Here is a 26,202-nt window from a genome sequence, read left to right as displayed (position 1 = left end):
TTCCTCCTATATTTCCCAAAATCCCCTCTGCACAGAGTTGATTCTGCCAAAACCTCAGACATTATTGCTGCATTATAGTGTGCCTACATCTCAAGCAGTGTCTTGCTGTTCCTCTCACTCTGGGTATTCTTCACTCCGTCCTGAACTGGGAATGCACCCCGTCTTCCTGAGCACGCATCAAAATAAAATGTGAAGTCTTTATGCCGTAGAGATGGCAGTGTGAGCTGCAGGCCTTGGGCATGTTCTGCATGCCAGCGATAAAAATAAATTAAAAAAAAGCCAGACACAATGCAAAAGTAGAGCTCACCATGTAGTGAAAGGTGAGGAATGGGGAGGATCCAGCGGTTTCCCACACATACAGATCGCTGCTGATTTACTCCGAAGAACAGCACTCACTCTTACAATCACCATTACATCTCCATCATCCACTGAAGAACCCCCACCCACTGTAGGTGAAAATTACCTTCAGCTGAATGGACATTATTATTTCTTGTCACAATCTGCTTTCAACTTCCTCTTCTGCTCAGCTGGCAAAAACATGTTCTTTCCTAATCTTCTTTTTTGCACCTTCCACTAACGACACAAAGGGAAAGCTAAGGACCCAGGGTTTACTTATTTCCCTCCTCAAGCGCTTGCGTCTGCCAATATAACACCCTGAGTCCCTTGTAAAGTTTCTTGGAATAACTTTTACTCACTTAAAATGATGAATCACGTTCGTAGTTCTCTTGATGTGGGGCAGAGTAGAAACTGACAATAGAAAAAGAAAAGGAAATGAAAGGAAATGTTCCCTCGAGAGCTAAATGAATCTATATTTGAAATGTAAACCATTGTTAATCATGTGGTCACAGTGACGTGAGTGGTGCCAGTTTCCCTGATTTGCATTTGTCAGAAGCATATGATCAGATGGAGTCCCACCATGCCATCTAATCCAGAGGCAGTCTGGCTTTAAGACATGTGATACAGTCTTTACACACAGCGAGGCTGCACGGGAACATTTGTTTCTTAGTGCTCGCTGAGGGGGGACTCGGCGAGAGTCGCTGCTCAGAGGCTGCCTCTCACTGGAAGGATGCAGACGGTGAATGGAGAGATTCCACTACAGTTAATTAAGGAGCACTCGGCACGTGCCTGTAAATGCGAAGGGGCAAATGAATTCAGTGTCAGTGGGAGCAGCTCCTCAAGGGGATGCAGTGATATTTCAAAGGTGGAATTGAAAGAGCTGTAAATCTATTTCCTGACTCCGGCTTGACGGTCATTTCTGAATCACTGGACTGTTGCTATCAAAGTGTGGAGCGGCGAGGCAGAGTCACTGGAGTTCCCTCCTCGAGCTAAATTCAGAGTTATTGGATGGGATCAACATGAGCAGCATTATGGATGGATTTATGTCATTCTGTTGAGATATTTATACACTCTTTGTTGGATTGCTCAGGTAAGATTTTTTTCCTTTCTAATAATAAAGCATGCCATTGTCAAGAGCTTTAGCTTTTTGCGGAAAACTGGCAAATCATCATCAATTATGCAGACATCATTATTGTATTTTACGTGGCACATTGTTGAAATAGACAAAGCAGAATGAGAATTATGCAGACATAATTATTGTATTTTACGTGGCACATTGTTGAAATAGACAAAGCACTTTTACTAGTATTTTATTCCACGATATGATTTCATTTTATTATACCGAGAATTGCAATCTCCTTTAAAATGTTCATTCAGAAATTTTGCAATTGTCTGAACTATGCTACTTTTGATGATTTAAAACACAATGAAAATGTGAAAGGGCTGAAAAGTACTCTGCACTCGCGAGTGGAGCCTGGAGAATGCACTTCTTTTATTAATAGCACAACGGATGCAAAACATATTTTTGATAAAAGTTTAAATGGACTTTTCATTATCATGCTGAAATCATATCCTGAAGAATTAAATCCAAATATTTATAATAAATGTTTACAAAAGCCAATATGAATGAATGCATTTGAAAATATGATTACTCATCTAAAGCTTTCTGGCAATTTGATGCTGCTGAAACATTTAGAATGTTCACCTTCATAGATTTCCTTCACAGCCACCCTTCTCCAATGACCAGGAGCATACCTTGCTGCTCTATTTCTTTTTCCCTTTTTTATTTTCTAAGCAGCCTGGTGAAACATTACAAGGCTTTTGATTCCTATTACTGCTGTGTCACTGTCACATTATTCTGACAGATACAGAAAAGCCTTGGCAGCCAGCTGCTTGCAAAATCTTATCTTTCTTTAAGTTTGATTTAGGTGTTGAGGCAGGAGCACAGCTCAGGAGTTGAAGGGAGTCATCCTGTCAGGGGAAATCTCTGCTGCATGGGAAAAACTCCCCAGGGATCACTCCACATTTGCAGCGTTGTGGCTCAGGGACAAGACAGGGCAAACTAGGAAGACGAAACAGTGAAGAAGTCATACTTATGTAATCATGCTAATGATGAGTTCCAATGACTAAAAGACTCGACTGAGTAGCGTTAAGGCCAATTATAGACCAGAGTGCTTGTACAAAATCATGAAATGTATTCATTATTTTTTTGGGAGACAAGTGTGTGTGTGTGTGTGTGTGTGTGTGTGTGTGCTTGTTGGAGAGGTTTAAGGTCACAAGTTGAGAACATGATGTATTTTGCTTTGACTCCACCTCTGCTGGTCCTTTGCAGATGTGTCCTGTCATGTCCTGGCTGCTCTGCCTGTGCCTCTGGGTCAGTGTGACTGCCATTCAGCTGTGTCAGGCCACTTTCTACGACACCATCCAGCAGCATCATGGGACGAGGCCTGGACGAACCACCATCCACATGATTGGTGAGTCCTTTCTCTCCTGCTCTGGGTACCACGGATCTCTTAAAAGCATTTCTAATGAGAAAGCAAATGTTTTCTTAAAGTGTCATTTTTTCAGTTGCTGTCACCGGACCGTTGTTGTTGCATATTGTTGTTATTATCACAGCTGTGGTTGCTCAGAGATAATAACAACACTTGATCTTGTTGTGGGTTTATTTTTCCGTCTTGACTTTATTACACGCATTGATATATTATCGGTTAAGCTTGGATAAACAACCAATTATTCAGCGAGCACATTTTACAGGGGCTGTTTTTCATTAGGATTTGGCCTTTGTAGCAATGTGAATTTCTTTACCGAAGATCAAAAATGCAGACAAAGAATGCCTTTGCGTTTTCCTTCTTGAGCTATTAAAGCTGATATTCATGCTACACTGCTCCTTCTCAATTTGATCCGTGCGATTGTGGTCCCAGAGAAATTGCACTGAATAGAATAGGACCGAATCATTGCGATCGAACTTTTGCTTTCATCAGGCGGATGTGTGCCGTGGTTATGGTAAATAATTATGATCTCAGGATTCAACAGAGGAGAGGAAGCCGAATGCTGTCAGAACTTCAAAGGGAGAAGTAGCTGCTTGAGCGTGCAGGTCCTTGGTGTCTGCCATTTCCTCTATGCGCCGGTGCACCTCAAGCATATCAGCAAGGGGTCTTTTCAATACTCTCAATATTGTGAGTCAGACGACTTTCTGTTCCAACACCTTCATTTCATTACTCACGTATGCACATGTGTATTGGAGGGGAACATTTAAAAAAAAGACAAATACACACGCAAATAAGATATCTTCTGAAAAGTGGTCTCATGTCAACAAAAGGGAATTAATATTTAAAATGTGCACTCAGGTACATCTTTGGAGAAGACGAGTTCAAAGCGAACAATTTGAATCCTTCAGGACCCTCTGCCACTAAAAGTGTAAATGTGCTGTCGTTCCATTTACCATAGTCTGGCTAGTCCTCACTCCTGGATAAATGAGATGCCAGTTTTATGAGAGGAAGATGGGAAGCCTGTCTGGATTGATTCTGACACTGGGACATTTGTTCTGTGCTGTGTGCCGTGTGCCTGTTGGATTGGTGGGAGGATTGGGGTTGACGGGTCATGAATTGGTGGCAAGAAGGCCATTGGTTGCAGACCATTGGGCCAATCATTAAAGGCAGCGAAATGCCACAAGTTCACAGAGACTGGTATTACCAGCGGAAATCGAGATTACAGAGGCCAGAGGGATCAGTTTTGTCCTTGCCAATAGAAATTTAGATCTATTGGACGATGTTGTTTAGAAAACTAAACTAATCATGTGGAGAGAATTTGGAAACAGCCAAAGTGAGACCTGATGTTCAGACCCTGTCGACACACACAAACCCAATGGAATATAAGTTGTAAATATAAACACCTGTGTTGTGAAAAGGCAGACGAGAAAGGAAGATTACAGGTTTAAGTGCGGCATTGTGTTGCTCACTCCAAACGTGTTCTCAGTGATAATTACTTTTGACAGCACATAAGCAACTGTTCCACTCGTGCACTAGGATATTGACAGCCTTAGTGCAAAGACTATGTGTCCAGAAGTCCATTAGCTGGATGACCCTTGAGTAGGTGCTTGCGTTTGCTCAGTGACTCGGACAAGGCAGCCAGCTTCCCATCTCGATTTACAGATTGCTGCCTGCCACTCTCTTAGATATGCTTACAGGTCTTCTCTGCCTTCTTGTGTGCAGACAGAGGTGTTCTCTGCGGTATGATTCTTAAGGTGCTGCATTTATTTGGTGCAAAGAGCGTGAACTGTGCACAAAAGAAAAAAGATTGAGTTTGTTGTGCGTCTGTAAAGTGCCGGGCAGAGATGTTGCTTCAGGGGTCATGCATTTCTCGACCCCTGGACATGTCCAGCGGAAACCATAGAAGCAGATTTCTCCTTATATAAAACATTGACTTGCTGAACAGAAAAATAAACTCCCACTTGCATTGAATTTGAAACATAATCCAGCATGAAAATATGCTTTGCAGGTGTGACACATCACTCTGTCAGGAGTAACATCTCAGCTCTGGTATGATATTTGGTAGGACTGATATGTATGCTCACTGCAGAGGGAACAAAGGGGCATTGGGTGTGTGGAGCAGCAGACTACTTCCCCAAGAAATCCTGCCATTGGTGATGCAGTGCATTATGTGCAGGTGATAACAGAGACAAAAAGTATCGCGGCTGCCTGAGGTGGCCTTGCTCCTTGCTTACTTCTACCAACAGTCGGCTTTGTGGGGTCAACTTCTTCATAAATAGAAGGTCATCTATCCTCAACACTGTGCGGATAATCTCCTGCCGAGTGGTTGCTGTAAAATGTGTAGCTGCGAGTGAACAAGCATACGGAGATAAGATATTCAGCAGCAGAAGCGGGGATAAAAGCAGAAGTAACTCACTTGTAAGTATCCACAGTATATTATAATTTATTCAGACTTAAGTCATAAATACTTTACTCTGTGTGATATCCGTTTCACTGTCTTCCCCTCGCATCACACCACTATGATAGTCCTCTATAGCCGCTGAGTTACCCACCTTCCTCAGTCCTGTCTTTCCCGCTTAAAGGTTTACCTTTTCAACACGGATGTAATTTCAATGTTAAGCAACTTTAATATCACTTTTCTACTAGAATATGGAATATGTCTTTCCAGAGCGAAAATACCATCCACATCTCTTAAGTCTCCCCTTCAGGAGCTTTAATGAGAAGTAGACTAGAGGATCAGGGCTTTTTTTTCTCCAATGCACTCCAACAAAAGAAACCACTCGCTGGTAAAGCTCACAATGAAACAAACATGAAAAATGGATTTCCAACTGTCACAAACAAAGGTTGTATCCTCTGTGCACGATTTGAGACACTGACGATTTAATAGCCTTATATAATGCATCCTGCAGGCACATTATTTTGACATACATCTTCCTCCACCCCTCCCATAGACCTCCTCTCAACCATGCTCTCACTAGTGTCATTGCTGCTCCACTGCAGTGCCAATGGGAAGTGGCGTGCAGCCTCAGCCCGAGGCCTCTCCACATCTGGAACTCAGCAAACCCACTTTGTCCTGATGTTGTTACACATGCCACTGAGATGCCGAAGGACCCCTGACCACTCTGTAAAACACCAGAAACTTCCTCTCCAGACTTCATAGTGGATTTCATTTGCTTTATTGGTTCTGTAGACAGGAGAGGCAAGGCTGGTATATTTTACCAGAAATAAACTATTCATGTAATTTCCTCGGTTGACCCTGAAAGAAAAATACATATTTAAGTAAATGAATCTAAGTACAATCGGTGGTCTAATTATTACTATATGCTCACAGCTACAAATAGGTTTTACATATTTCAATATTTCCCATTTATTTCCTCTTCCAGGCTATGAATTATTCATAAGAGAGAGCTCCTCTAAGCTTGTGGATATTTGTTTAAACTGCATGTTTAATTGAGGTCTTTCAGCCAATTCTGTGCAGGGGCTATGGTTTGTGGTCACAACGCTTATATGCAAAATGAATGTCTCTGGCCCACAGCTTAATTAATTAGCCAGCTTTTTCTCTTAACACTACACCAGCTGACTATACCAGCTGTTTATTTCCTAGAATCCCTGAGCATTAGGGTTGTTAACTGCAGACAAAGTTGACAGCTCGATACATGTCGCATTGTTGGTGTCACAGTTAAAAATAACATTCTCTGTAAACTACTCAGAACATATGATTGGCGATAGAAGCCTTCACCCTGACAGATATTTGTTTACAATGTATGCTGCCTGCATATCTAGATATACAATCAGGGGAGTAAATAAAGACAGTGCAGGCAGTGGGATCGTAGTGGGGCCCTTGGGGCCCACAGAGAGAGCAGGCTCTCTAACAATGTGTTGAGTGATGAACGGGCTCCGGCAAGTGATTCTGATTCCCACCTCAGAAATATACCTCTGTTCAAAAAAGAAGTCCAATTTAAGTACTGTAGAAAGGTACTCCAGTAGCATGCAGATCTTCCCCAGCTGTGTCTTCTGCTGTATTGTACGATTGAATGAATTTGGCCAAAACCTTGTCTAAACTGCAAGTGCATCACTTGCGTGTCCCACACAACAGATATTCACACAACCGTGTCAAAAACAAAAGCTAAACTCAGCAGGCTGTCTGTCTGAGTGGTGGTGAGTTACAGCAGTGGGTTTACTGGTGGGTTGGTTAGCTGTTGCCGGTTAGCCAAACACGGCGTCCAAAAAAAATACAAAAAATAAGCTGAGAGGTACTCAGCAGTGTGTACTGGTAGTTCAGTTAGCTATTAGCAATTAGCCAAACATACCACACTAAACAATAACAATAGTGTGAAAACTGTTTCCGCCACTCTAGACAGAGTGTAGCGGCTAGGGGCTGACGATGCACTCTGCTGTGTTTCGCTTGTGGCCCCTACTTATGGGCAATTAAGAGTGTGAGTGAGGGACAGTCGATGGTGGTATAAAACAGGCAATTATAAGGTGTATTTAGAAATGTTGGGTCATCGCAGCCACGAGAGGCCATACCTAGAGACATGTTGCTTTTGGGTAGGCTGTCCAACCGAACAATTCTTGTGAACGCACTGGAGGGAACATCTCCAGATTTGGCACAAATGTCCACCTGGACTCGAGGTTGAACCAAATTATTACAATTTCATACACATATCTTAAAGGAGAAAGTGATGATATTTTAACAGACATGGATGTAAAGTGTAACTTGACTGGTTGGCGGAGGCATACAACCGCGAGACGGTAATTCTGGTTTTGGTAAATAAGACAATTGTGTAAGAGGGAAAATGTGTGATGTAAACTTAATTTCGTTTATTAGTGATAACCACTAGTTGGCGGTGTTCGGACATCTGGAGGTGAAAGGGGAAAGTGAGGGGAGAAGAAGAGGGGAGGGAAGAAGAAAACGTGGACTTGTCGGTGCGGTTGGAGTTTTATAAACCCAGAACGTGTTTGACTGATTTATTCATGTTTACAATAGCGATAACAAAACATATTCTTATTCTACATGAACTATAAAAATAAATGTGATGTACAAAAACACACTGAAACACAAAGTACAGCTGAGGCATTAGCTCGTTCCATCCATTAGCTATACCTGTTTATTCATTACATTATCATCCATGAAGCGTCGCTTCTACAGACAAACAATTATTTCCAATAACTTCAACATTCTGACACGAGAGAATTTCTAGAAACAAATAGTTTGGAAAAACAGCAGGGACTTAATGGCTTATTTGAATCCATTAGAAACTACATTACATGCTTCAACGTCATTGAACTCAGGTCTCTAAAGAGCAGAGGTGTGCGTTTCAGGGTTAAAACATATCAACATTAAACAGCAACACATGAGCTAGGCTATAGACAAATTTATATTCTGGAACTCAGACTTTTGAGAACATGTCCTGCAATTTGTAAGATATAAACTGTGAGAAGAGGGTATTATATTAATAAGATTAATTGACTAAACCAAATGTCCTGTTCCAAATAGCTAGTGGGGAGTATACTGTTACAAGAAAGTATGGGTTACATTTATGTTACGGCACTGCTACCATAAATTGCATCCCCTGGCCAAAGAAAATAAATAAATCCTGAGTGCACATGAGGAGGTTTGTGGTTAAGAGATGTTTGCTTTTTAATAATTGCAAAACACAAATTGCCTCAGAACCACATTATTAGTTGATCTTTTATAAACCACTTTGCTCTGTTGGGTAGAAAAAGCAAGATTTTAAGACCTCTGTTTTGTTTAGTAGTTAGCAGCAGTTTTCTAAATATGTTGTTGTGACAGCCGACATAGCTAAAGGATACTTGACTCTGAAACCCCGAGTCCTGATAAAAGCATGCAGTTTGCTTTAATCCAGAAATAGTCCAAAACAAAGCTCAGCTAAAACAGCCACTATTGTTTTTGTTGAGTGAAAACAGCAAACCAAATTAGTGTTTTTGCCCTTATTAGACCATTTTCTGGAAACTGATTGTGCCTGCAGAACCTTTAGAACTTTACCAATAAATAAATCATTGCCGTTTTAATAGACTTTATGTATACATTCATCTTTCATATTGATAAATGTGTAATGATGGTGTTAGTTGTAATTAGTTTTAAACTGCCACTTTTGTGAATAGCGGCTCTGCATTAGACCAGGATTAAAGACACTTTTGAGAATGGGTACATATTCATTGTAATTAATTAAAATTAAAATATTGTGTGAAATAATATTGAAAAATAGCTGCTATTAATAGGTCTAAATAGCTCCCAGACACAGACAGGTAATGAAACAATAGGCCCTTTGCACTTCTCTTTTTAGTTGTTTCTTTTCATCCCCTTTGTGGTTTCACAGATCTGGGTAGAAAAGGACCTGACGGTCTCTGCATTGAGTTTGAGTGGCTTTCCAATAGGAGATCTTACAATCCCCTTCATACAGAGGTCCAGGGACCCTGAGCCCGTTCCCGATAGACCCGTTCAGTACATGCGTGATACTTAGTCTTAACGCGTCCACCATTGAAGTATTCTCTTAACACCTGGGGGCGTACAAACACATCACCTGTGCAGGAGCAAAAAGTAATTGAGTGTTAATGAAATAATGTCTTTTCATTAATTAAACAATGACAGGAAAGTGAACACCACAAATCTGAAGCACTTTATCGCACCGTACCTCTGTCCAATTACAGTCTTGGGTTAAGCCCATTTGAAGTCACACCCTAAAACCCATTGAGTTACAGGGTAACAGACTCTAGTGAAGGCTGTGCCCGGCCCAATGATAGCACTTAAAATGGCTCTTGATTAATAAAAAGAAAAAAGAAAAAAAGAAAGAAAATCAATCCAACCTCTTTTATCTTTTGTTCCCATGCCAGAGAACCAAAACAACGCCCTCACAATGATCCCATTGTCACCACTCTCCACAGTAATTGCAGATGTTAGTGGTTGCACAAGCCTGTGTGGGTTCACTGCTACTCTTTAATTCAACATGATTCCCATGAAACAAAATCTACTGCTAAACTAATGATAGCTTTGTGTTCCCACTGTTCGTAAATATTACATCAGCGAGCTCAGACCTCCTCGCCTTGTGTGTACTGAGGTTCCTGCCGAGGTAAAAGGCTACTCTGCTGCCTACCTTTCTTGTTCACCCACATTACATGGAGAGATGTAACAAGTTTGTAACGGGGCGTTTTTGTCCCTTTTTTCCTTTGTTGAGGATGTTCAAGGTGTGGCAGTCTTCAGGCTCTCGCTGCTCTTTAGATGATGAACAGGGTTTTTGTCACTTCACTGTTGGCCCTCCGTGGTGAGATTTAGAATGTGTTTTATGGAAGATTTGGCAACCCACTTGTGAGACACATGTAGTGACAATTGGGTCTCTAAATTCTGAGCATCTGCATGCGACTAATATCCTACCATCCCCAAATTGTCTCAGTGTGAAGAAAAAATACTTCTTTTAATTCATCTTCTGTATTTGTAGTGGTGAAAAAGGGAGCTTATGTCCTCTTTTTCTATTTTCTTGCAGAATGTGAATCATGCTTGAGAGATCATTTTCATATGGTATTGCCTTTGTGATTCCACAAGCCTATTTCAAATGCTTGGCAGGAATATGAAATTCATTATCAGTACTTAGACCTCATTAAACTGAAAAGAGGCATCTCAACTTACTAATTGGTTCCAAGGGGGAGGATAGTATGAGTATTAAGCAAAGTAATTAATATTGGCTTTATCAGGCTCTATTTCAGATTTTTTTTTTCTGCTCTAATATCCCCTCAGTGTGCCATAACTCATCTGGCATATTTACACTAAAGATCCAATTACCTTTCCTGGAGAGACTGGAATATGCATCTGTGAAAGTTGGGGACAAAAGTGGGAAATATATTTTCTCCAATATGAACAACACATATTGAAACATTTCATGTCCTAGATGAAATTACAAAATAAAAGCAGGTACATGTCATACTATAAAAAAAAGGATCGTATGATCTGATACTGTATCTTGTAATCGAGCAAAATGTAATAAAACAGTCAGTAAAATAAACACATCTGCAATTTAACACATGTTATAGAGGTACTGAGAATATTACAGCATAAAGCAACACATGTTCCATACCTCCCTTAACTGCAGTAAGATGTGATCAAAATGTTGAACATGTGACACCGTCGGCTCTGTTGCATCAGAATGAATAAGTACAGAACCGTCCCCGCCAATTTCTCCCTTCATCAGCTCGCAGGTGTTGCATAATCATCACGGCCGACCCTGCAGTGTTCATCGTACGGCACGAAAGGTCATTTAGCTTTTTGTGTTATGCATAAATACACGGTTTTACATGTTGCAGGCACAGTGGCACGCTGCGTAAAGTGTCTGGCAATGAGAAGTCCAGCAGTCACATCAGAGGCTAGCAGCTGTTCTCTAAAGGCTCTCTAACTCGATTCCATCTCTGTTTCCCTTTCTTCCTTCTGAATGGAACCGTTTCATCAGCGCAGGCAATCTAAAAATATGAAATACCAGTTCTGGACATTTGCCAGTTGGGGAAAAGGGCTAGAACGAAGGACAGGAACAGCTTGACATTTAAAAATGAGTGACATCGCACTGACAGAAGACGTGTTTTTACATTATCATTTTTCCATTTCAAAAAGCTCAGATGTGAATATAGGTTAGAGGCGGATAGCGAAGACAGAGTGCCTTTGTTTGCATGTGTTTAATGGACATGAAAGCTGCCGTGTGATTGGTGTTGTACAGTGAATTGCTGGCATGCTCAACAAGCCCCACATCTCCACCATAAAAGCCAAATAACCACGGGCATTTTTCTTCCGCGAATCAGAATGGCATTTAATGCCCTTGATCAGGACCAGAGTCGTGGCGTCCTGGGCCTGTACTGAGTGTGACAACTGAGAGGACAGACTTTGAGGCTCATATGCAAATGAAAAATCCATTCCCTGCTACTCGCTGCTTCCTCTGTTCCATGCAGTTTTCATGCATCTTGAAACAACAGCAGCTCTTCTCTGTGTGTAGTCATTTTGCATTTCAATAGCATCACCCATCTTTGGCCCAGTGCACAGGACCGATCTTACGGCCTCTTTGTGTGACATGCTGTCAAAACCTCCCAGCCATATTCCAAGACTTTCTCTGCTTTTATTGTCATGGACAGTGATTTTATTTTTATTTTTATGGGAGTAGTTTTGTATGCTTTGTAAATTGTTTTGATTCTCTCCAGCAAACACACGCACTCTCTCCTATAAACAAACACACACACACTCATACATTCACGTGTAAGCTAAAAACACACGCGTGCATTAAAAAAAGCAAATCCAGCTTGTTAAGAAAAAAATATCCTCAAGTGTTGACACCTTTGCTATCTGAAGCTTTTTCCCCAAACGCTGTTAATTCTCAAAGCATTTTGAATTCTCAAGTTTACTCAAGCATTTTTGCACTGGTTCACACCAGCACAGTCCTCTGCATTTTCTTCAGCCTCAAAACAAATTTGCCTCGCAGTTTATCGAGCAATATGTCACTCACTTTCACCCGTGCATTTGTGGAGAGAATAACAACAGTAAATCGCGGGCTTCAGATGTTTTCACTGAAGGAAAGGAAAAAAATAGTCACTCAATTTGACACCACGCAGTCATATGTTTTGTACCTCTCACTGTCTTTCATCTGCATTAATTTGACATTCTCTAATCTAGCGCTCCCATTTCCTGTCAGCGACAGAACTGCTGTAGCCTGCTGGCTTGGATGTCTGCAGAGAGCATGCACAGGGAAAGTGGAGCCTATTATGGGTCACCTTGGATGCATTTCCCATTAAAAGGTGACAGGCATGCTGTCCTAAAACACGGACTGCTGTGGTTTGGAAATCAGGACCTGCTGTCACTTGTAAATTACTTTCAAGCTATAAAAAAAAACGTACCACATGTCGTACAGACCCGTGGATTTGCGTGTGACATGGACTTGAAGGGAGTTACACAGGTATATTCACACAGTTATCCGTTATGTGGCACTTAAATGTGTGAGCACATTCAGTACAGCGTGTACAAATGGTACCATTGGCTGCCAATCACCGGAATCCAAAGCCCGAGAGACAGTTACCTGTTAATTGAGTCCCTTAGGCTTTCCATTTGGTTTGTATATGGAGTGTAACAGTGACTCTCACAGCAATCCTTTCAGTCGTACACTAAATCCATATTTCACTTGGGTTATTAGGTTTACTCAAATGATTAATGTACAGAATCCCTGTATAAATTGCACATATAGTACTTTTTCATGTACACACAGTGTCGGACGCCTGGAACAGATGGCAGAGAGATATTCAGACGATATACTTGCCATCGGGATCTCCAGAGACAAACCACACAGCCTGGGCTCATTACAGTAGACAGCGAGTCATTGCATACTTATTGCGTACGGACGTTTCTATTGAGATAGACTGACCATTTTCCTCTGTGCAATGGCTGTTACATCACATTCGGAGGAACCATTTACTGGTCCCACAAGAACTCTGCCCACATTCATTAGACAGGCAGAACCGCAGATCCACAGGAATTCAGAATCGCCGCTACGCGTTCATGTCACGCATGATTTGACAGCATTTGCCTTCATCCAGGCTTGCTGTCCATAACTCATCCGATTTTGATGCGGCGTTGTTGGCTTCCAGCGTGACTCATTGTGCCAGAGACCGTCGACTCAACAGCACTCGGCAGCTGAGACACTGCTGCTGCCAGGTGTTGTCATTTGTGTAGATAATAGCATTACCGTGAAGTGCTCTGACAAATTTCCATGTGAGACTTGAACAAAGCAGATCCCTCTGTGAGAAGTTGTGTAACGCGTCAGAGGGTGTGTTATATTGCAGATAGTCATTTTACTTTCACTATTCAATTTATTTACTGTCAACACACTGTTACATCTTTTGCAGACATAAAAGGAGCCATGCTGAATAGAATATAATGGAAGAAATTAGATTTGAAGACCCAAAAAGACTATTTATGTTGGTGTGACATTAGAGTTTGGGCTCAAATATAATGAACATATACTTCATAAGGTACTATATATGTGACACAATATTTTGGGATTTTTGTAATACACAAGCACACATTTAACCCATGTTTCTTTCCAACAAGGCAGTCAATTGTTTGATGTGAAGCTCTATTGTGTTTTTCTAACAGTGAAAAAGCATCAGAGTTGGTAGAGTTGGACGAGAGTCTGCCGGCTTGCTATAGAGTCACATGATGAGAAAATCATTAGACAGATGCTATTGAGGCATGTTATTCATTCTTGACCTTGGAGACAGCGGTTAACAAAACGACCTCACCACAAGGTTTAGTTGCAATGTTTCTTTTGGAACTAAAGGCTGAGTCCTTCTTCCACTTTTGCATTTACAATTCAAATGATTCTCTACAAGTTAAAGTAGGATTTCCATTCAAATAAATGTCTGTCAAGTCACTGTCTTTCCCTGAATGAGGTAACACAATGGTGACTGAGCATGTGACTCACTGATGAAAGCCCTTGCAACTGTAGTATTACGGTCTGAACGAGTGTCTGCGGAAAGGATTTCAATTACGGCTCATCGCCATAGGGGGCGCTGAAGAGAATTGAACGGAGATCCTCGAGATAGTCACTTTTAAATAATGGAGCTCTAGAACTTTCAATCACATTATCTTCATCAGTAGACAAAGTAGGCCTCCAGTTGTAATGGACTTGTAGGTGTTGAAATACATTACAGAAATTTAAACAATAACATATAATATATAATAATATTTTTAATGGTAAAAGTAGACTAGGAAGAAGCACTCAGCCTGAAGTAAAAGTAAGAACACAAATACATCAATGGTGTAAATATTTTGTTATTTGCTCTTTCCAAGGTCAAGGATGAATAACTTACCTCAATAACAGAGCTGTCCTTGTGATTTTCTCATCATGCGACTCTATAACAAGCTGTCTCTCCAGTCTAACTGTACCAACTTTGGTAGTCAAACTAGCTAGACAAACTTAATTAAAGAGTTTCACATCAAACGATTGATTGTGAGCCCTTTAGAGCCATACTTTGGACTAGAAGTAACAATAGCATCCCTATTGTATCCCCCTTTCCACCACCATGTAAGTATAAACATTTCAGAAAACAAATTAACATGTAATTGCAAGCGAAGTGCTTTTTAATTCAATGGCACTGATGTTGAATTCATATTAAGCCCATGGTCAGCTTGGCCAGAGGACACGTGACTTTAATCCAAGACGAAGAACAGGCGTGTGCAGATGAGAAAGAGAACAGACGATTCTGACCAAAGTAAATAAATAGATCAAGTGGAGGAGGATTTTATTTTTTTTTCGCAGCCAGAAAAGATCAACAAAAGAAATCTCTTCACAGGAGAGCGAGAGAGATCAACAAAAGAAACGCCGGGAACAAATCATCCAAAGAAACCGCGACAGAACCTTCACTCCTACAGCACAAAGTTATGACTCTTTTCAGCCTTTTCAGGCCTGAAAATGAGCTGCGCCCTGTTGGGTGAAGGTCGTAGGTGGGCACCTTGTTTCATGACAGCCTTCCTGGCTCACAGTAATAACGAGGCAGGAGCACAGAGCATGGCAACGAAAACAGGGCAGTTCCAGTTGAGACCCTCCGCCTCGGCGTGACCCCTGACCCCACGGATGACAATCTCAGCGTGACCCTTGTTCCCTGTCCGTCAAAATGTTGCTGGAGAGACAACTAATGCTCACACACACTCGCACTTCGAAGCTGTGATTTGGGAGGCTGACTTTGTCTCTGATAATGGGGGAAAATGGAAATACAGAAAACAATTATACCCTTGCATGGCTCCAGCCTTCACCTGATGAGAGAGCGTTCATCTCCAGCCATGTTGTTCTCCGTCTCCCTCTGAAATATTCATAATGCAAAGATGGGGTCTCGGAGCATGCAGCGTGTTGAACTCGCAGGCTGGGTGAACTTGAAAAATGTTCATCCGTGTTGCATTGCTTCTGTTTAAAAAGGCACACAGTACACCTGCCAGCTGGAAATACCACACTGATTTGCATTTTTATTTGATTTTAATGTATTCTTCGGAGGTGATGATTTCCAAATATAGAGTATCCCGATTCTTTGCTCTGTTTGCTAGCAACGAGCATTGCAAGTTAATTCTGTTGCGTAGAATGTTTTTAATAGATCAAAGAGGAAATCTAGGGCTGTCTTATGCAATTAAGGAGATGCATTAAGAAGAACAAACCCCTGTGGGCTGTTGTTTTCAAATGATGCCCCACTGCTTCCACTGGTACATCACGATTAAAGTTGTGCAGACATGCCCTTTTGTTGAGTGCATCAGACAGGAGGCAACATTCTCCCGGACCAGATACAAGATCTGGATATTTTTCAGTTAAACCAAAGGCTGTTGATGTTTTCTGAAACGCAGAGCCAGAAGTCATCATAACCCCCCGAAAAACTTGACAGACTTGGCAAGAAGCAGGAAAAAGACGCCCTTTCCTCATTCTTTCCTCCTCCCGTATGGAAATGTGGCTATCAAGTTTGCAACCTGAAACCGCCTTATCCAATCAACACCTTGATACTAGTTCTGTTTATTACTTCTTGTAATTGAACTCGGCACGAGCAGATTTACAACCAGGCAGCACACATATTCTGCTTATCCACGCTTGAGAAACACACAAATCCCAAATGCAAGTTGATTCTGACTTCTCTTGAATGTTTTATTGACATAAAAGGAGATGATGTTTTTTTTGTAAATAATAGAATGTGGGAGGAATGAAAGAATCAAGGGTGAGTCGAGCCCACTGATCTACTTCTATCCAGCAGGTCAGGTGGGGCGCTGTTGGTTGAGCCCCACAGGAGCTCACAGGACAGTTCAGTGATATTCAGAAACTGACACTCAACTCATCTGTTCTTACTGATTTTAAGCTTCTTTATGACTAATTAACAAATGTTCCATGTTGCAAAACGCTCTGAAAACGGATGCGTCCTCACTCTGGTAATCACAAAAACAATTCATTGTAGCCCCAAATTACCATTTAGACAGTAATTAAACACAGAATATGTCATTTTCTAACTATGTTAGAGACCAAGCTATTAGTAGCCAAACTCGGAGTTGATTAGCAGAATATCATTTAGCAATAATTGGTTTGGTCCTTGCTTTGGGTTTTGGACTGCTGGTTGAATAAAACAAGCTATCTGAATAACGTACATCACTTCGGAGGAAATTATAATGATTGTTTTACATTTTATAGACAAAATGATTAATTGATTAACTGGGAATATTAGTCCATAATGAAAATAATTGTTGTTGCTTTCAAACATAGTTTAAACTCCTCCTACAAAGCATCCATAATTGTTGTTCCAGTAATGATCTATAATTATGCACATGATCGAACTATTTTGGGTTAGGCTGTTTATAATCCACACAGACATATTATGAGAACACAATTCAATTAAAAAACATTTTATTTATTGATGAAATCGTCACAAGTTGAGAGTCCAAGATGTATTTTGTCCCACCCCACTTACTTGAATTCAACCCCCTTTATTTAGATTTTTGTAATAATATAAACATTTAATGAATGGTTTACAACACACTGTGTTGTTTGCCGATATAAGGATAAGTTTTCATTCATATACAGCATTTATCAACAATTATAACTTATGAGTGGCCACATATGAGGACGAGGTATATCTCTTGTCAAAATACTAATAATTAAATGTTCATATATTGCTTATAAATCTTCTAGGTGATAAGGTCATTTACAGTAACTTAGTATTACATAAAAGATGCCATATCCCTATGCCATACTGTGTTTTCAAGCAGTAATTATTCATTTATATAACAGTTATTGATGCTTCCCTGAACAATAAAGGCGGCGTTATAGTTACTGACAAATGAAAATGTCTTTATATCCACTTACAACTAAGTTATGTGTGTTATTAAGTGCGTTTACTTTTTCTAAATGCTAATAAGAAAATGACAAAAAACACAAATCAATGTCACCACTTGGCTTTTATATTCATTTGATTATGACTGATTCAATGCTTGCTGTTCTAATTAAGGTAGGTTTTCCGACACTGCATTCCTGCTTCTAACGGCTCGGGCCTCACAAACCCCAAATATATAAATGTAGTGAAGCGATATATGCAAATCTGGCCATGACATATTTCACAAACCCACAGCTCATTGTCAAACATTACTTCAAATCACTTTGCAAGCAAAATACTGGCTACTCCCCCCCCCCTCTCTCTCCACTTTTTTCTCTCCGCAACCTCCTTGATCGTGTGTCCTGCTGACGGGTGTAATTGTCAGGCGGTCCTCCACTGCACAACTCTCATATGTGGAGAGTCTGAGCGCAGTGGGTGGGAGAGGCCAGCGGTTGAGGTGGGTCGAGTCTGTTCGGTCCAGTCCTCTTAGCCTCTGGGGCAAAGTCAGTGGCTCGGTGATAATTGCATGGTTGAGCCAGTGTTCATATTCATGATAACACTGAAGCAGGCCTCTCCTCCTGCGAATAGATGTGGGGTTTTTTCTCTCTGCCTGCTCTCACACATCTCTTCATCAATTCAACAAGCTGCAGGGGTCTCGCTTGCACAAAGAGTGTAAAGCACAATTATTCTTGTTTACAGCTCACTTGTGTAATGTTTCACAGTTGTTTTGTATTAAGCATGAGATGCATGCTATGTATGTCCCTGAAAATACATTTACAAAAGTATTGTAATGTTTTTTAACCATGGATGGACAGTGGAGGAAGTATGCAGATGTTTTATTCTTTAACAATGTATTTGATAAAGTTATCACATAAAATAGTATAATAAAAGTAAGCAGTAACTACAGTTGTCGGATTCATTTGATTTAGGTCTGCATTCAACATTTCAATAATCTCCTTGGTGAAAGTTTTTTGACACTAATTTGAAACTAATTTATGATCCGTCAAAAGCAAACGTAACTTTCATTGTATTGGAATATCACTTTTAGGAGACAAGGCTGAACATTTAACCTGCCAGTTACTTATTAAAATAATATTTTGGTCTCGAAGATATTAGAAAAATGTTCTCGTAAACCAAGACAATGTCTTCAAATATCTTGCCGTCTGAAACTCCAAAATTCACCATTCAACAGAAAAGTATAAAATCCATGCAATTGTTAACGATGTTCTCACAATTGATTGAGTGAAAAGTACAATATTTCTTTCTAAAATGTAGTGAAGAAATGAAAATAGCCTAAAAAAAATAGAAATACTTGAGTAAAGTACCTCAAAGTAGTATTTGAGTAAAACCCAGATGACGTTCTCTGTTGGATCACCCTTGAGATGCTGATTTAATGTAGTTCGTCGTCTGTTATTTTCTTTTCTTATCAGAGGGAGGCACCTGTGAAGTAATCGCTGCTCACCGGTGCTGCAACAAGAATCGTATCGAGGAGCGGTCTCAGACGGTCAAGTGTTCTTGTCTGCCAGGGAAGGTCGCTGGAACCACCAGAAACAGACCTTCATGCGTCGACGGTGAGTATTTTAGCATATGAAAGAAAGAAAATCCAAAATAGGTTTTACTCCAATTCAAATTGGCACGAGAAAAACACTGCAGGGAAAAAGAATGGTTTCCATTTTCTTTTACAAAAAGTCAAATTCTTACAAAACTGATTTTTAAATGTTTTGTAAAGATACACAGATCTGTTCAAATAAAAGCACAAGTCTCCCAATGCCTCGTCCCAGATGAGATTAACATTCCCGTGGATAATGTCACAACCAAATACTGTTGCTGACAGACAGCAGAAGGTATCTGCAGGGGTAAGCTTTACTCCAACAGTCACACACGACTACTGAATGTAGCGCACCTCAGGGAAGAGTAAAGAAGTGAAGAATAAATAAAAAAGCAAAGAGATACAGAGGACAGCGGCTGTTGATTGCATAGGTATCTTGTAGATATTTCATGATGGTTTTACAAAATGTCTGCCACACAGACTCAATCGCTTGCAAGAATTGGATTTGGCGCTGAGATCTGCCACAACTAAAACTCATTTTGGATTTAGGAAAACCTCTCACCTGCAGCTTTTATCTTAAATCCTTTTGCAAATATCTGAGCGGTCAGGGGGAATAGGAGGTCGCTGGATGTCAGCTCTGACAGATGCCTTTCCTTTGCCACACATTACAAACCATTTACTGTCTACTTACCCTATATTTAAGGCAATTTTCTCTCTTGACGGCAGAAATGTGGCGTGCATTGAAGTCAAATCACAGTCACAGCTACCAATCCACTCAATCTGTGAAAGGCCCCAGTTCAACCAATCACATCCATGTAGCCTTGACTACAGCTAATAAAGAAACGGCATTGTAATAGGCAACGAGTTTGCACAGTAACAAGTTGTCAGGAGCGCATACATGTGACACGTAGAGCCGGCTATCTTTCTGCCACCTTTGACACGACACATTTGACGATTAGGATTAGATGCCACCGCCTTATGGCCGTCTAACTGCAAAATGTCGTGTTGTGAAATCTGGTTTTGCACTCTGTTAAGGGCGAAAGGCACCTGCATCACCATCTCTCTTGTCTTTGTCGCCTGTAGCATCAATAGTAATTGGGAAGTGGTGGTGTGAGATGGAGCCTTGCCTGGAGGGGGAAGAATGCAAGACGCTTCCTGACAACTCAGGCTGGATGTGCTACGCCGGCAACAAGATCAAAACCACGAGGGTAAGATAACCTCTCTTGACCGCAGGAAACCAGACGTTACAGCAGAGAGGTGGGAGAGAGAGGTGCGGCGCTGCGACACTCGCCGCGGAGTCAACAAAGCAGCGTCGTTAGCGCGATTGAATTTCACTGCAAATTGACTGAATGTTAACAACCCGGTCCAACCCCTCCATTTCTTCCTTCTTTTTTCTCCTCAGAACACTCAGCCATACACAACATCAACATATTAACACTTTGCAGAATGGACACCTCTGGTGGAAAGGTTAATCTGCAGGTCAGCCTCTTCATTTATACTGGGACACTGGTATGCTAATTCATTTCTCTCAACTGTTAATTATTACGCTTTGCGGAGGGCAAAACAAACAATTTATGATAATTTATGTGATATTCACATCATTCTAAACGTGTCTTTTCTTCTTGTTTCAGCACTGTCACAGGACCAATTATCACAAAGACAATGAAACTATTGTTGCTTTGAGAACTGTGAACACTTCTCAGATTAAAGTGTAAAAAGATGTAGAATACATAAAGCACATCCTGCTCAAGGCCACTGAAAATACTGACGCTCCAAGATGCCTGCGGGGAACTTCATCATAACCTTGTAATGAATATATTTTCATCATTTCTTTCCAACTCTGAGATGGAATGTGAATGTCTGTGCATTTGAATTAGAATCTGGAGAGCGTTTAACGCCACTCCTCAGACATCAGTAGGACAGATGTTCACTACGAAGCGCCAAACAAGAGAAGAAGACATCAAAAGGACACCAGATGAGCAAGTACAGTAGTTGACAGCCCTCAGGTTTTTTCTTTTTTTACATATATATTGTGGAAAAATATTGTACAGAAGTGTTTGTCCTTTTCTTGTGTACATGAACTTTATTTATGGTGGTGTGGAAAACAATCATCCGAGTCCCTGAATGCAGTCTTGACCATCCCTCTTGTTCCACCACCAAACCCAACACAGCCAAATTCCGATGAGTTCAAGGATGTGACGTGAAGATAAAACAGATGAATTGTGAGGAAGATGTTTTGCAAATGCAGCTTGTGTGTCTTGATACTGTACATTTTGCCATTTTGTTTGTACTTGTATGCCTTTGATCACCTCTTAAATGGCTTTACCAGTCAAACTTGGTATTGTGTCAGCTACCCTGAAACTGATTGATTCACCAAAAAATGTGATGCTAGTAGGTTGTTTTGGATACTTGAAATGCCTTATTTGTGTTAAATCATTCAAAGATGATATTGTACATATGATTGATATGTGCTGAAATTTCATTAAAGTCACTGTTCCTGTAACTTATGCGAGTGCATCCTTGCCATTGCCCTCACAGGCGTCAGTTACAGTGCAGCTGCTCATGATTATCTCATAACTCATAATACACCTTGATGCTAAAGCAGCCAAACCATTGGCTTTGACATTTTGGAAAGTACGTATACCTTTCTTACCAAGAGCTACATGAGGTCATGATGTCTGTATGGTAAATAGAAGTTGGAATCAAGGCAACAGTAAGCTTAGCTTGGCATAAAAACTGGAAACAGGTGGAAACCGCTAGCCTGGCGTTTCCAAAAGTAACAAAATCTGCAAACAAGTACGTCAAAAGCTCACTAATTAACACACTATATCTAATTTATTTAATCAGAGTAAAATGTAAGTGTAAAAATGACACGTTGTGGTATTACAGGGGATATCTGGTCAAGCTATAGAGCGCCGAAGTGAAACCTGAACTTCAAGGTTTTTTTCCACAGATAAATCTAATTCAAAATCATGTTGACGGGCAATTAACAAAAAATCCAGCTTTGTACGAACCTAGACACATGCCGTGTGTCTAATACCTTCAAATCCACAGTTGTCAATCGCAAAAGCTATGTGAAGTCCCAAAGTTAACAACAATTTAGACTCACTTAAGCTGTGACTCAACAATATGTCATGTTGTGAAGATAAGGACAGCAATTTATTTTTGAACAAGATATAACTTTGCTGTTTAGTCAATATTTCTGTTCTCAGAGGACCTTGTAACAATGCTCCACGGGCGCTGTAGTATTTTGTATGGTCACAAAGTAATTATGGTTGATCAAAATCATGTTGGTTGCAATTTCTTACTCTCGGCAAGAAAGAGAATAAGCATACAATGTCAAACTATTCCTTTAATCATAATAATCTCAACCGAAAAACAATCCCTTTAGACTTGAATCTTTAAGCCAGACACCCAGGTTATTAACTGGAGTTACTCTAGCTCTCTGGACACAGATATATAAAGCTATGAACACTCGTGCACATAGATGAATGGGCAACGGGACTCGCTCCTGTATTTACAACACTTTGATGCAGTATCACAGTGGGATGCTGCCCATTGCTTTCACAGCCTCTGCCCCGTAGAAATTATTCCAGGAGGAATTCTGGGTGACGGCTGGCGCTGTGTGTCATCCATCTTCTGGAAAAATGTTCCCAGGAGAAAAAAAGTTTTTCCCCCTAGCTGGATCCAACAACGCTTGTTTCATTATTTTTCCACCGTCCACTTACTGTGCGTATATTCAGCTGTCCTTAAAAGCACTGTTTGTCTGTTCACTGCTCCCATTCACGAGATAAAAATATAAAAGCTTGATTGTAGTCGTCTGCTTTTAAACTTAAAAATACATTTGCCTCAGCTTCTGACCAATGATCTGCCAACGTCAACAAAGTCTGGAACAGGAATAGAGAGCCTCTGTTTCAATAGCCTCTCAATAGTTTATTTATGCATTGAGGAGGTTTCTTTTATTGTTTCATTTTCTGAAATTATGTGATATTTGGTATCTACCATTGTACCCGTGAGTGACATTTGATCGTCTTGTCATTTTAACTCAAATAAAACAAGGATTCATTTGGTAGCTTTCAACAATGACAGCTCCCATGAGTCTCTCAAAACCCTGGTTCCATTTTTAGGACAACACCATTCAATCTTAGGGCAAAATGTTATTTTTTACTTCTTATGGGGATGCAACTTTAAATGCATTGTCCTGCAAATCTACATTTCCTGCCTTGAAAGATACAATGGTAGCAAAGCTAATGTTTAAATGCAATATTTACAGAATATGTTGTTTGGCTCTTTGCTAGAACATGGACAACAAGTCCATTGTACTCAATGTTCGATTTAAAAGGGGAAATTCATATTTTCTGTGCTGACAGGAAATCTGTGTGGTCACAAAAACATATCTGAAGAACTTACTGAAAAAAACACCTAAATAACACATTGACTTTACCCATATTATTGTATGTGACAGAATCACAGAGTGCTGATGGAGCGCTGAGATCACAAATCAAAGCTGTAGTCATCCCCATTCATTACCATACAGATGAATTGGTGAATTTAACTTGGACTCTTTAATGAGGAGAGACACCGATGTTCCGCTGTAATGAGAAGCAGGACATTGGACTGCAAATCCAGGTGAGGTTTTATTAGCAATCAATAGTGAATTAGTAGGCATCTGACTGCCATGTGTTCAGAGTTTCCCTGCATGTGTTCAGTGTTTCCCTGCTATTTCCCTCCTAGAAAGGTGCACTCAATAGAGTGCAGATCTCTGCCAGGTGTGTCTGCAAAAAAAAACACTTCTGCAATGTGTGATTTAATGAATAGAACCCACATTTGGATCACCCCCTGGCTAGACACTAATGGCCTGTAAGGTGCTGTAAAACACACTTCATCCAAACTCAAAAACAAGTGGGGATGCATGCAGGCAATCAGCTCCAAGTAGACGTATTCGACATTTCATCGGGTCTGAGATACACTCTGCTGTGTTACCACAAGCGGCCCGTATCGGTTCTTGAGCCGTAACTGGGCAACCAAAATACAATGCAGTTTGCTGCAGCAGAATGGGAAATCAGCTGTGGTCACAGAGATGATAATGACAGCATGCTGTCCATCATCCATTGCACTAAATGTACAACTTGAAAGCGACAGCGGTGACTGATAAACAATACAAGAAAATGCTATTGCAACACAAACTAGCCTTTGAAATAATGTTTCCTGTCCAACACGGGACTGTTAAATGGATATAATGTGTGCAAGACGGCAGCGAGCGGCATCTCATTTTCCGTCAGTCTCCAGTGTGTCTCTCTGGGCTGCTGCTTTAGGCTCTGATGTCTCACATCAAGCTGCAGAACAGTGAGAAATAAGACACAAGTGATGATGATGTGCCCTGACTTATTTTTATGATGCACCAGGGACATCCTGGAATTGAGGCTCCTATGGGCTTGTTCAGAAGACACATTTCATTCAGACCACTCAGACAGTCTAGTCATGCTCCATTCTCTGCACTTGGAAGTCGCTACTCCATTTCTATGAATATCAAGGTGCAACTTAAAGCAACAGGATATAATGATAAGGTGTAAAGTGTGAAATAACTCCTATCGAGAAGAAAAATCCCCCCACACTGGTAATTATCTGCTTGAAAAAGGATCAACGCTCGAGATGCCTTTTTATTAGTAGTGTATACAAATGTTGCGAATACTAGATATACACTGGATACATATAAAATAAAACGGCAAAGGGGCACATATACAGTGTTCACAAATAATTTAACAAGATAAAAGCTATTAGCGCTTCTTTGCAGCGGTTTTCTTTGGTATCAAGCAATCGGCAAGATTACCCAGTCTAATCACATCCTGTAACCGAGAACTGTCTCCGCTTCCCCTGCTGGATTCTCAGATTTTAAAGTCAAGGTAATGCCGACCAAACTGGATTCTAATTAAAGTTGACATCAGGTGCCTTTTGCTCCTTACCCCCCTCCTCCTCCTCGGGCTTTCATCTAAATGATTCATGCAGAGAGCACCAGGCCTTTCATGCCGTTAGGGCCCCACAAAGGAATAACAACTTGATCATACATAGCAAACATAGACAGATTTACAATGACACCGGCACAGTGTCTGTTGCACCGACTTATATCAAGTTATGTCAGAGCGATGCCGGGGCACTCAGCTGACATGTTGTGTTTTTGCACGGACGTTTTTTACAGATATTCGTGCCGACAAATGTGAGAGAGACAATTAAATCAGAGGGCTAAAAATGGTTTTATAATAGAATCACATTGCACCGTGAAGACAAAATACAACAAAATGTTAAGTTCCCTGGTGGGATAATTTGAATAGGTTGTGACCTGCTGTGAACCTGAAGTAATTGTTCGGAAATGAATGTGACAAGTGTGTGTGTCAGCCATATGTTGCGGTGCTGGCATTGTGGAAGAGGATCTCAGTGTTGGTCTGGGTAAGAGCATCAGCTAAATGCCTCACGGAAACATTAAATTGAATCCTTGGCTGAAATTGAAGACGACATAGGTAGGCTAAATAATTGCCGAATAGAGAAAAAAATACTTGGAGGCTTTTTCTTCTTCCTCTTATGAGTGGAAAGAGGATTTATCTCAGTGTGAGAAAGACTGCCTTGAATTAAAGATGAGCTCCCCTGCATTTTGTCAAGCTATTGTGAACAACACAGCATAAAGTACACAATAACTACGAGTATGCAAAAAGAGGTTTGGTATAATGGTTCAGCTTTGAAGAAAAGATGAACAGACTTACCATGGAAGTGCCACCAAGCTGAGTAAGAGGGTTGTGTGCTCGTATTATTGGTGAATTGGAAGGCTAAACATCTTAAAAATGAGTTGAAATTGCACTGCCAATGAAGACTAACAACTTTAGTAAAGCTGTATGGTTCCTCATGTCTCAGCCTGAGAATTAAAAAGGTCTGTGCCTTTAGAAGGGACGGAAAGGACTT

At 40.7% G+C, this 26,202-nt stretch overlaps 1 pseudogene across 1 annotated transcript; it reads left to right on the top strand.

The window, feature by feature from the left end:
• Positions 1-1,371: 1,371 nt before the first annotated feature.
• LOC306744001 (chemokine-like protein TAFA-1) lies at positions 1,372-20,686 on the top strand (annotated as a pseudogene). Its single transcript has 5 exons — positions 1,372-1,426; positions 2,650-2,810; positions 19,133-19,273; positions 20,335-20,459; positions 20,654-20,686. The product of its transcript is annotated as a chemokine-like protein TAFA-1 (transcript).
• The last annotated feature ends 5,516 nt before the right edge of the window (positions 20,687-26,202 follow it).

This window comes from Taurulus bubalis (genome assembly GCF_910589615.1).
Source record: "Taurulus bubalis genome assembly, chromosome: 11".
NCBI lineage: Eukaryota > Metazoa > Chordata > Actinopteri > Perciformes > Cottidae > Taurulus > Taurulus bubalis.
The sequence above is the reverse complement of the archived record's forward strand: the minus strand, read 5'-3'. Positions and strand labels throughout refer to the sequence as shown.